Raw genomic sequence first — 10,577 nt, 5'->3', positions numbered from 1 at the left:
AAGCCTTTCCTTGGCAGGGAAGAGATAACCTCTGATAATGGCTTTACAGACAGCTATTCAGCAGCCTGAATGAGCAGAAGGAAATCAAGTTGAAGAACTGAGTGAGACCAGTGACTTCAAGTGGAAAAATTGAAAGGAATTCAGCGGAGTGATAAGACTAAATCTGGGCAGTAATGGAAGGTCATAGGCTGCTTTTGATTCTTGGTAGGAGTGACTAGTGATTTTGAAGCACACTGAAGAGTGATCTATTGCAGCTGACCCCGGTAAATCCTCTCTCATTTAATTCCCAATGTCTCTCAAAGCTGAGTTCTGACTCCATTGAAAACAGAGAAAATTCCTAACCCAAACACTGTCAACAGAAAAGGAGATGCACTGAAGATAGATGTACTGGTATGGTGAGTGGTAGTAGTAATAAATAGGAGAAGGCAGATGTAGAATGTCATGTTCTGTGGAGAAATTAGTTCCCTAATAGCTCCTTTTTAATGTTTTCTATGAGCCTTCTGCATCATAATAACTTCATGCTAATAAAGGGATTCTTGGTCTCATTCCATGTTGAGGAGCCCATGCTATAGAGGCAGACAGCACAGTGTCCACGCCAATTCTTCCACTGAGTAAACGTGCATGTGTTACATAACTTCTCAAAGCCTCAGTTTCCTTATCGGTAAGAGGAGGATAATAAGATGATATTATTTCATGAGCTAATCCCCTTGAAAGTGTTTAGGACAGTGTTGTGTTATTTTGTAAACACTTGATATATGTTTAACGTTATTATTATAAGAGCTGCTTTGCTGACGATTATGCTGTGCAAATGAACAGCAAGAATCAATAATAGCCAGCAATCTTTTAGCATCTATTATGTTTCAGACAGTGAGCTAAGCATTTTACATGTATTGTTATTAGCCATCTCAGAACTCAAGGCAGAATACAGTAAAATCTGGGTTGAGGGTCCGAGTTCTGGGAAAATGAATCTTCAGCAATTGGTTAGCTAAGATGGACGCAATGAATATCTAATGGAATGAGGAAAACACGCCCATTTTAGAAGGACTTACTATCCTGTGAAAGGAAAACTATTAGAGATGCAAGTCTTCCTGCCAGGGATGAAAATGGAATAGGAATACTCAAAGAAAAACAGTTTTATCTTGGAGGTCCAAAAAACAACAGCATTTTTTACATGTAAAAGATCAGATTAAGCTATTTTAGATCAGAGAAAAGCCAACTCTAGAAACTGGATTTGTCAGCATACCTTGGATTTCTGAAAAATTGCTAGACCGAATGATGAAACTGTCACTAAAAATCAATTTCTCAAATACCTAGGTGTTCATAAAGCACCAAAAACTAACGACATGCAGCTCAGCTCATCGTAGCAACATTTAAACACACAGTCAAGGGTTTCTATGCAGATCGCAGGCTCTGTTGAGAGTCTAAGTAAGAGTTAAGAGCCTTTCAGAAGGAAAGGTACTGACCAAATTTTTTTTTTATTATTGAGGCAACATTGGTTTATAGCATTACATAAACTTCAGGTGTACATCATCGTATTTCAACTTCTATATAGATTACATCATGTTCACCACCAAAAGTCTAGTTGCCATCCATTATGGTACAAATATGTCCCTTTACTCCTTTTGCCCTCCCCCCTCCCCCTTCTCCTCTGATAACCACCAATCTGTTCTCTGTATCCATGTGTTTGTTTGTGGTTGTAGTTGTTTTATCTTCCACATATGAAGATAAATGAATGTATGATATCGTACAGTATTTGGCTTTCTCCATCTGATTTATTTCACTTAGTGTAATATCCTCAAGGTTCATCCATATCATCACAAAAGGCAAGATTTCATCTTTTTTGTGGCTGAGTAGTATTCCATTGCACATCTATATCACATCTTCTTTATCCATTCATCCACTGATGGGGCCTTAGGTTGTTTCCAAGTCTTGGCTATTGTGAATAATGCTGCAATGAACATACGGGTGCGTATATCTTTTTGAATTAGTGTTTTCATGTACTTTGGATAAATACTGAGAAGTGGAATAGCTGGATTATATGGTACTTCTATTTTTAATTTTTTGAGGAATCTCCATATTGTTTTCCATAGTGGCTGCACCAACTTACATTCCCAACAGCAGTGTACAAGTGTTCCCTTTTCTCTGCATCCTCTCCAACACTTGTTCTTTTTTGTCTTTTTAATAATAGCCATTCTGACAGGCATGAGGTGATATCTCATTGTGGTTTAATATTGTTGCTGTGAGATAAAAGAGGAAAGAAATGAGGAAAAATATTGTTTGACAAGATTTGGCCATATAGCCCATTAATTATAGGTTGTATTATGAGTAACAGACTCAATGTTTTTATAATGCAAACATCACTGGGAGATGTGTCAGTTTTCACACTTTATTGGTAATTACTTCTGTTAGAAAAGATTTTAATACAATAGTAAGAACAGACAGAACTAATAAAATGGGAAAGTTGAAACCTTCAAGGAAGGCAAGGTTGGGTTGAGCTCACCTGTGGAGTCTGTGCAGAGTGAAAATGTTATATAGGGCCATTGAGGATCCAGAAATTGTAAAAAGGTAGCTTTAGAGGAGATGAGAAAAGATTCACCCCCAAAAAAAGGAGTTTAAAGGAGCCAAAGATAAATTTTTTAACTTTCAAATTCCATGTAACAATAATGTTAGTAACCAGGTAATTTCCTTGCAAAGCTATCTTTCTTCTGGGATATGAAAATCCCTGATAACTGCTATATCATATGCACAATAAATAGATTCAAGATGAAACTAAACCTAAGCAGCTTCTGATCATTTCTTCACCCACACTCACCTTGCTCCAGGGAGCAGGGCTAATGCCATTGATGGAGGGAATTTAGCTGCCTTAACTCAGTGATTCCCAGTCAGCGTTCCTAAAGGTAATCTAGAGATTCACATACAGGCAATTGTGAGAAGTTGCTAGTTGTGAGATGTTGCTGATTCTATATTTTTAAAAGTAAAGAATATAGGTAATACATGAACTCAAGATGATTGTAAAAGATTCAAAAAATGTAAAAATGTACATGAAGTATATGTTTCTCACTTCTTACCCCAATCTTATTCCCTTTCTTAAATATATGCATAAGTTTCATAGCTTCATGTTTTCCTTTTTGATTTCTGAAATTATGTAAGGCCTTTCCCACCCAAAGAAAAATAATAAACAAAAATTCTCTTATATTGTCTTCTAATGTTTTTATAGTTTTATTTGTAAAGGTAGGCTTTAATCCATATACAATGTATTTTTATATATAGCATGAGGTAGACATTTTTTTTCCTTGAATAATAGGTAGCCAGTTACTCCAATTTCTCTGCTGATGGGAAATGCAACTTTGATCATTCAAGTAATAACTATATTCAGTCCTGATACTGGACTTTATTTTGTTTCATTGACCTATTTATCTATTTCTGTGCTGTTATGACTCTTATAATTGTTATAATTTTATCATATGTTTTTCTCTCTGTAGGGCATGTTCCCTTCAGTGCTCCTTTGTGTGGATAACTAGATATTCTTGCACATCTCTATCAGGTGAAATCAAGAAGCACCTTTTTGAGTTTTATTTTTTAAAAACCCTTATGGAGTTTTTATTAACTTTTTAGATTAATCTTGGCAAAACTGACATATCTTTATGATTGCTTATTCTCATCAAGTAATGTGGATTTTTCCTAATATATTCAACTCTACTTTTATGCTCTTAAGTATTATAGTTTTCATCAGGTAAGTCTGCTCATTTCTTATACAATCCTCTCCAAAGTATTTTGAAGTTTTGCTGCTATTTTAATGGAAATATCTTTATTGAATTTCTTTCTTTTTATTCATGCACCATGGTTGGTTTAAAAAATCACACAGGGCTAGCCCCGTGGCTTAGCGGTTAAGTGTGTGCACTCCGCTGCTGGGGGCCCGGGTTCGGATCCCAGGCGCGCACCGACCCACCGTTTCTCCAGCCATGCTGAGGCCGCATCCCACATACAGCAACTAGAAGGATGTGGGGGAAAAAAAAAGGGAGGAGGATTGGCAATAGATGTTAGCTCAGAGCCAGTCTTCCTCAGCAAAAAGAGGAGGATTAGCATGGATGTTAGCTCAGGGCTGATCTTCCTCACAAAAAAAAAAAAAAAAATCACACAAATCAAAGAAAAAGGATATTATTAGAATTACATTGTTAATAATTCATTAGTTTATTGTAATGTATGTTGTAAAACCAGAACAAAAACAAAGATCAAACTTCACAGCATGAAAAGCAACAGCCTTTTGCTTTACCTGCTTCCAGCCCAGACCCACTGTCATGTCCTTTCCCTTTTAAATGTCTGGGTTCTTAGTTTTACTGGTACTTATTACTATACTTTAAATAATAGTTTTGTGCCTTTGTTTCTTGGGTTTTCAACTTCAGATGCTATACATTATCTCCTGCTTTAAGGATGATATAATTCTGTCACCTCTTTCACGTGGGTATTGAAAGCCGTGTTCATCCATTGTGAATGTCAGCTGAGTATAGGACTTGCCTCTGGTGACTGTGGGTGGCACAGCATGTCTTCTGGGACATTCTGAGGACCTGTCCTCTGGGTGTAGTGGCTTCCTTTCTTCCTGGGATCACTGACTACCTAGAGCACAGCTCTCCTCTCTGTGTTCTCTGTTCATTCTCACCATTTTAGTCCAGGGAAAAATTCTACTGCTCCTACAAGGACTAACACAAATGGTGATTTTTTTCCATTGCCCCTGGGAACCTCCTGCTCTTTTTTTTTTTTTTTTTTTTTTTTTTTATGTGAGGAGATCAGCCCTGTGCTAACATCTGCCAATCCTCCTCTTTTTCCTCCTGCTCTTTTTTACTGGCTGATTTTCAATTTTGAGCATCCCCCAAAACAATTTGCCAATCATCCCCTGTATGTGTTTTGAGCTATAATACCCTCTAGTCCTGTGTCTCTGTCATTCCGATCCAATTTGGTTTCTATATTTCAGCAATTTCTTAAGACTTCTAGTCTGCTAGGCGGATTCTTTTCTAACCATTCAGTTAATGAGTTTTCCTTTTAAAAAAGTATATATATCTTTTCTCATTTCAAGATATTCAAGGAGGGAGGGAGAATAGATGCATGTACACCCAGACAGCCATCTTAAAATAATTACTATTTTAGTATTACTTCCCTTTAAGACATAACAGCATGAGAGCCTCCAGGAGCCCACTGAACAGTCAGGGTAAGATGTCAGGAGAGCTCTGATGAGTATAACTGTGACTCAGCCAACCACCTCTACATCTAATTACAGCAGTACACTTTAAGCACCCTTTATTGATAGACATCAATTGTTTCGTTTAGGCTTATAACTGACCATTGTGGAAAGACAGAAAGCACAAGGAACTGTGATCTTGGAATATAAAAGTTAAGGACAAACATAAAAATAGTAAAAATTAGTAAATTTGCCTCCATGGTATTTGCCTTATCTGTAGGTTATAGCCATAGAATTAAAAACCTTTTGTAGACTATGAAGATGGCTTTATAACTTCCAAAGAAACATTTTAAAGCAAAATATGTTCCTATTATATCCAATTTAAATTTTCATTTACTGGGAATAAAGACCAGCCACACCAAAATGGGCTATCTGTAAAGAGATGCTTGCAATAGCAGTTCAAAACCTTCTCTCTGGTATTTTAGATATAAAACCTCCAAATATAAACCTCCAAAATAAAAAAAAAAACCCTCAATTGTTGTCTTAGCAGTTATGAAAACAGATTTAGTTTAGTTTTAATTACTAAAATCTGTTAAATTTCAGCCTACATTTGTATATACATTGTCATTAAACCAACATTAAAAAAAAGTTTAATTTAAACATTTAAAAGCTTGTCTGAAATGTATTCTTTTATGAAATAATTAATATCAAGTAAATTAAATTGTGTACCTTTACATGGTCAATGTGCAAAGTTGCAAATTCCTTTTACATAATACAAATATTACTAAAAATTACATTGAAGCGCAACTCAATCTTTCAATAACACAATCTATAATCTTATATCTAAAGTAAAAGATTTTTATTAAAACCATTTTTTATTCAATATCCTGCAAAAATGATGAAAAGACTTGAAAAATGCTAAAAGGGTTCAGAACATTATATGATACTGTGAATGTGATTCTTAAGTCAAAAAAGTTTGGGAAATGACTATTTAAAACAACTCTAACGAGTACCCTCAGCATTGGAGGAAAATAATGAAGTTCCATTAGAGATTGTCACTTGGAGACGTCATCCTATTGCAATGTTTTTACTTAATTAATGCCACTGGTAAGCACTTTTAAAAATCACATAAGTCGCAACATCTGTTGCCAATTTTCCTCTTTTTGCTTGAGGAAGATTGCCCCTGGGCTAACATCTGTGCCAGTCTTCCTCTAATTTGTATATGAGATGCTGCCACAGCATGGCTTGATGAGCCACGTGTAGGTCCGCACCTGGGATCTGAACTCGTGGCTCCCGGGCTGCCAAGCATGGGAACCACTATGGCACCGGGTAGCCCCTAAAATAACAATTTTATGATCAGTGATTCAATATTGACCTAGAGAATATATAAAATTATGTTTTTTAATTATTTTGATGGAAAATATATTTATTGAATTTACAGATGTAGCAATGATGGCTGGTATCTGATTACCAGTTTAACGTTTCTGAACAAGTTTGTTAATTTAGTAAAAATGCATCCAATATAGTTATGTGGTATTGGCAGGTGAATTTCTCCCTTTTTGAGTACTGCAGCCTAGTAACATCATGTAGATAAAGCTCATGTTGGTGCAAATTTTGTAAAGATAATACAGATGAGAGAAATGATGTCTTAAAACAACACACCAGTCATTCAGAAAACAAAATCCCAGGTGAGGCAACTTCTTTCAAAATGGATATATTGCGTCTGTAAGTTAGAGTTTAAAAATTAGTCTTATGGAGAGCAGTTGCAAATTTTTTTTCCTGTACTCACAGAGCAGACAACTGTCACGTGTGCTAAACACTTCACTAAGCATTCTCAGGGCGGTTTGCAATTCCAAGCACATTAGCTATATTTCCATCTATTTCTAGGACATTCAAGGAAGCATATCAGAATTTAAATGGGTAAGCGTCATGGATTTTATTATAGGGAGAATTTTAACCAATTCTTATATGTAAAACAAGAAAATATTTCAAAATATTATATTACTTCGACTATTATTATTTAGAAAAATGATTTATGATAAACCCCACAAACGCTGTCACACACCAGTATGTTGAGATGACGTAATTGAGAAGTACCACCTGAGGATACCACGAAAGTATGCCCTTGAAGATTTTTAAAATACTTGGTGTTTGGTTTATTAGGGTTGCTGTTCAAAGTACCAGAAACTGTGTGGCTTAAACAACAGAAATTGATTGTCTCACAATTCTAGAGCCTAAAAGTCCAAAATCAAGGTGTTGGCAGGTTGGTTCCCTCTGAGGGCTACAAGGGAAGTGTCTATTCAAGGCCTCTCACCTTGGCTTATAGATGGTCATCTTCTCCCCGTGTCTCTTCACATCATTGTCCCTCTATACATGTCTGTCTTTGTGTACAAATCTCCCCTTTTTATAAAGACACTAGTCATATTGGATTAGGGCCCATCCTAATGACCTCATTTTAACTTGATCACCTCTGTAAAGACCTTATCTCCAAATAAGTACCGCAGTCCGACGTACTGGGAGTTAGGACTCCAACATACCATTTTTTGGAGGGGAGGGGACACAATTCAACACATAATGCTTGATTTGGAGCCAAAAAATGCTTGGAATAATAAAATTAATCTCTGAGAAGATGGCAACACCTTGAGTACACGGGTGTTGGGTCCAGACTACCAGCTAGCACTAGCTGTGTAAGGGAATGAAGAAGCTTCCATGATGAACAATTTTCAGGGCAAGTGGCTGACATTACACACACAATCTCAAATCATGGAATACCTAGAAATAAATATGGAAATTGGGAGTGAGAATGTTGGTTTGGGGAAAGATATTGAGTTAAAACCTTAATTGATTTGATAAATACAAGAAATTTCTTTAAATTATTTTCTGGTGCCATGCTCACTTCACCTCTAAAACTGGATGAAGAAGAGAAAATATTTTGATTAAAAATGGTGTAAAATATCTCAAAGATCAAAGCAGGTAAATCAAGAAGGTAATAGTTTCTAAATATAAGAATACTTCCTTTGAAAAATATCCTAACACTATTTCTTTTTAAGGATTGCACATACACACACACACACATCACGACATGGTTTCCAAGACCCACTATATAATTTGTGGGGCCCAGGGTAGAATGAAAATACAGGCCCCTTGTTCACAAATTATTAAGAATGGAGGGGCCAGCCCGGTGGCACAAGCAATTAAGTGCACGCGCTCCGCTTTGGTGGCCCGGGGTTCGCAGGTTCGGATCCCAGGCGCGCACCGACGCACCACTTGTCAAAGCCGTGCTGTGGCGGTGTCCCATATAAAGTGGAGGAAGATGGGCATGGTTGTTAGCTCAGGGCCAACCTTCCTCAGCAAAAAAAAAGAGGAGGATCGGCATTGGATGTTAGCTCAAGTCTGATCTGCCTCACAAAAAAAAAAAACTTAAAAGAATGGTAAGACCAAGACAATGGAGCATTAAACCCAGTGTGGGCCCTTTGTGACTGCATGAGTCATGTGCCCAAGAAGTTGACACTGTTGATGTCACGTGGCCCCTGACAGGTGCATGGCTACTCTCTCAGTTCTCCCACCCGAGAGAATAATTTTCACTACAATCGAGTTTTCTTAGTACACAATACAGAAGAATATCTTCAAATTTAGCATTCGACTAACTCATCACTAGATGACTTAATGAAAGTTTTGAGGCCTAAATGGAGGGTAGGATGAGACCTCCCATTCATGCTCTTGTTAAAAACTTTACTTTCCTTTATTGTTGCCTTATTTCTCTCTCTTTCTTCCTCTCTCTTCTGTCCTCCTTTCTCTTCCACATATCTAACCAGAATAAGGAGTGGAAGCATGATCTCATGTGTTTTTGTACTTATGAAAGCATTGGTTACATTTTCTGTTTTATTTTTAATGGAGTTGAGTCAATAAGAATAATAAACTTTGCATAGCACTTCACTTCACAGAAAGAGTTTGATGTACATGACTCACCTTTGCTTTAGTCACCTTAAAGAATTTAGACAAAAGCAATGTTTCATGAATAATAATTCTGCCTTTCATGATAAGTGATACTTTTTACTGTGTTGGAAATAGAAAGTCAAATGGCTTGGATGGATTTTTGTTTAAATTTATACTTTTTTAAATTGAGATATAATTGACATATAAGATTATACTAGTTTCAGGTGTACCACATAATTATTTGATATACTGCAAAATGATCACCACAATAAGTCTGGTTAATATCCATAACAACATAAAATACTTCTTCTTTTGTTAACGACATGGTGTTGGGTCAAATTGAGGCACAGAGATTTGACCTCTAGAATTCCTGAGAACTTGTTAAACTGGGAGCAAATCTCTCGGGTCACAGTCAGCCAGTCAGTTGCTATACCTATTTGCCTTGGGGTCTCCCCTAAGCTGCTGCTCTTACTGGCAGCAGTTCCAAGGGCTTTGGAGAAAACTCTGCCCTTTCCGTGGTATATCACTTCCCTGGGGGATTGAACCCATTTAGCAGACATGGGATGTCCCTGGAGAGGTAGATGGAGGGACAGGCTTACAATTCTTCCTCAGTTCCCACCTGAGAGGTATAGGAAAAAAAAAGATTGATGTGTATAAAGTAATCGAATTTTAATAAAATCATTCAATATGAGATATTTGTATTGCATGATTTAAGAGTACTAGCACTTATGGTTTCAGAAAAGAAGGCTCATCTGATTTTTTTATATTTCAGGTGATATGAATGAGAATTTCTTTCAAATGCTTACTCTCTGGGATTCCATTACCACAAAGTTTGTGTCTTGGGGAGGGAAGCAGAGAAGAGACTCCTCCTTATAAAAAGGGGATGTTTGGGTCCCTCTAATCTCTCCTTCAAGCCCTGGGTGGTTCCCAGGTGACAGACATACCTTGAGGAGCAGGAATTGGTGACTTCTCTGTCCATTCCCTGCTGTAGCATAATCTTCTAGCCCAGAGTATTCTGGACTCGATTTAACTTCCTCAACAAATGATAATAATACTTTTCTTACATGGATCAAATGACAGAATGTATATGAAAGTGACAAACCATCAACTATGTCATAAATACAAGACAATGTTATTTTGATGCATGTATCTAAATATAATATTGATAACAACATACAGTACATATCCTAATGGGAAAGTAAGTATTAAAATAGTTTCTGATTCTCTGCCAACTTTGGCCCAAGACCACCAGTAACTTTCTGTCCACCAGGCTGCCCTAAAAGTTGAAAATGCTATATACATCATTATTCACACATTCATAACTGCCATTCCTGTTATCTTCAGAATGTGAAATAGAATTGTACCGTGTAAGGTTCACAGTCCTGACTAAACTACCCCCATCCCCCAAATTCACTGCAAAACACGATGTTTTATCCTTTTTTAAAAGTCTCCATTTTTAAGGGAATTT

This window comes from Ceratotherium simum, chromosome 18, assembly GCF_057802395.1.
Source record: "Ceratotherium simum simum isolate JZ-2026a chromosome 18, ASM5780239v1, whole genome shotgun sequence".
Classification (NCBI taxonomy): domain Eukaryota; kingdom Metazoa; phylum Chordata; class Mammalia; order Perissodactyla; family Rhinocerotidae; genus Ceratotherium; species Ceratotherium simum.
Note: the sequence above shows the minus strand (reverse complement) of the source record.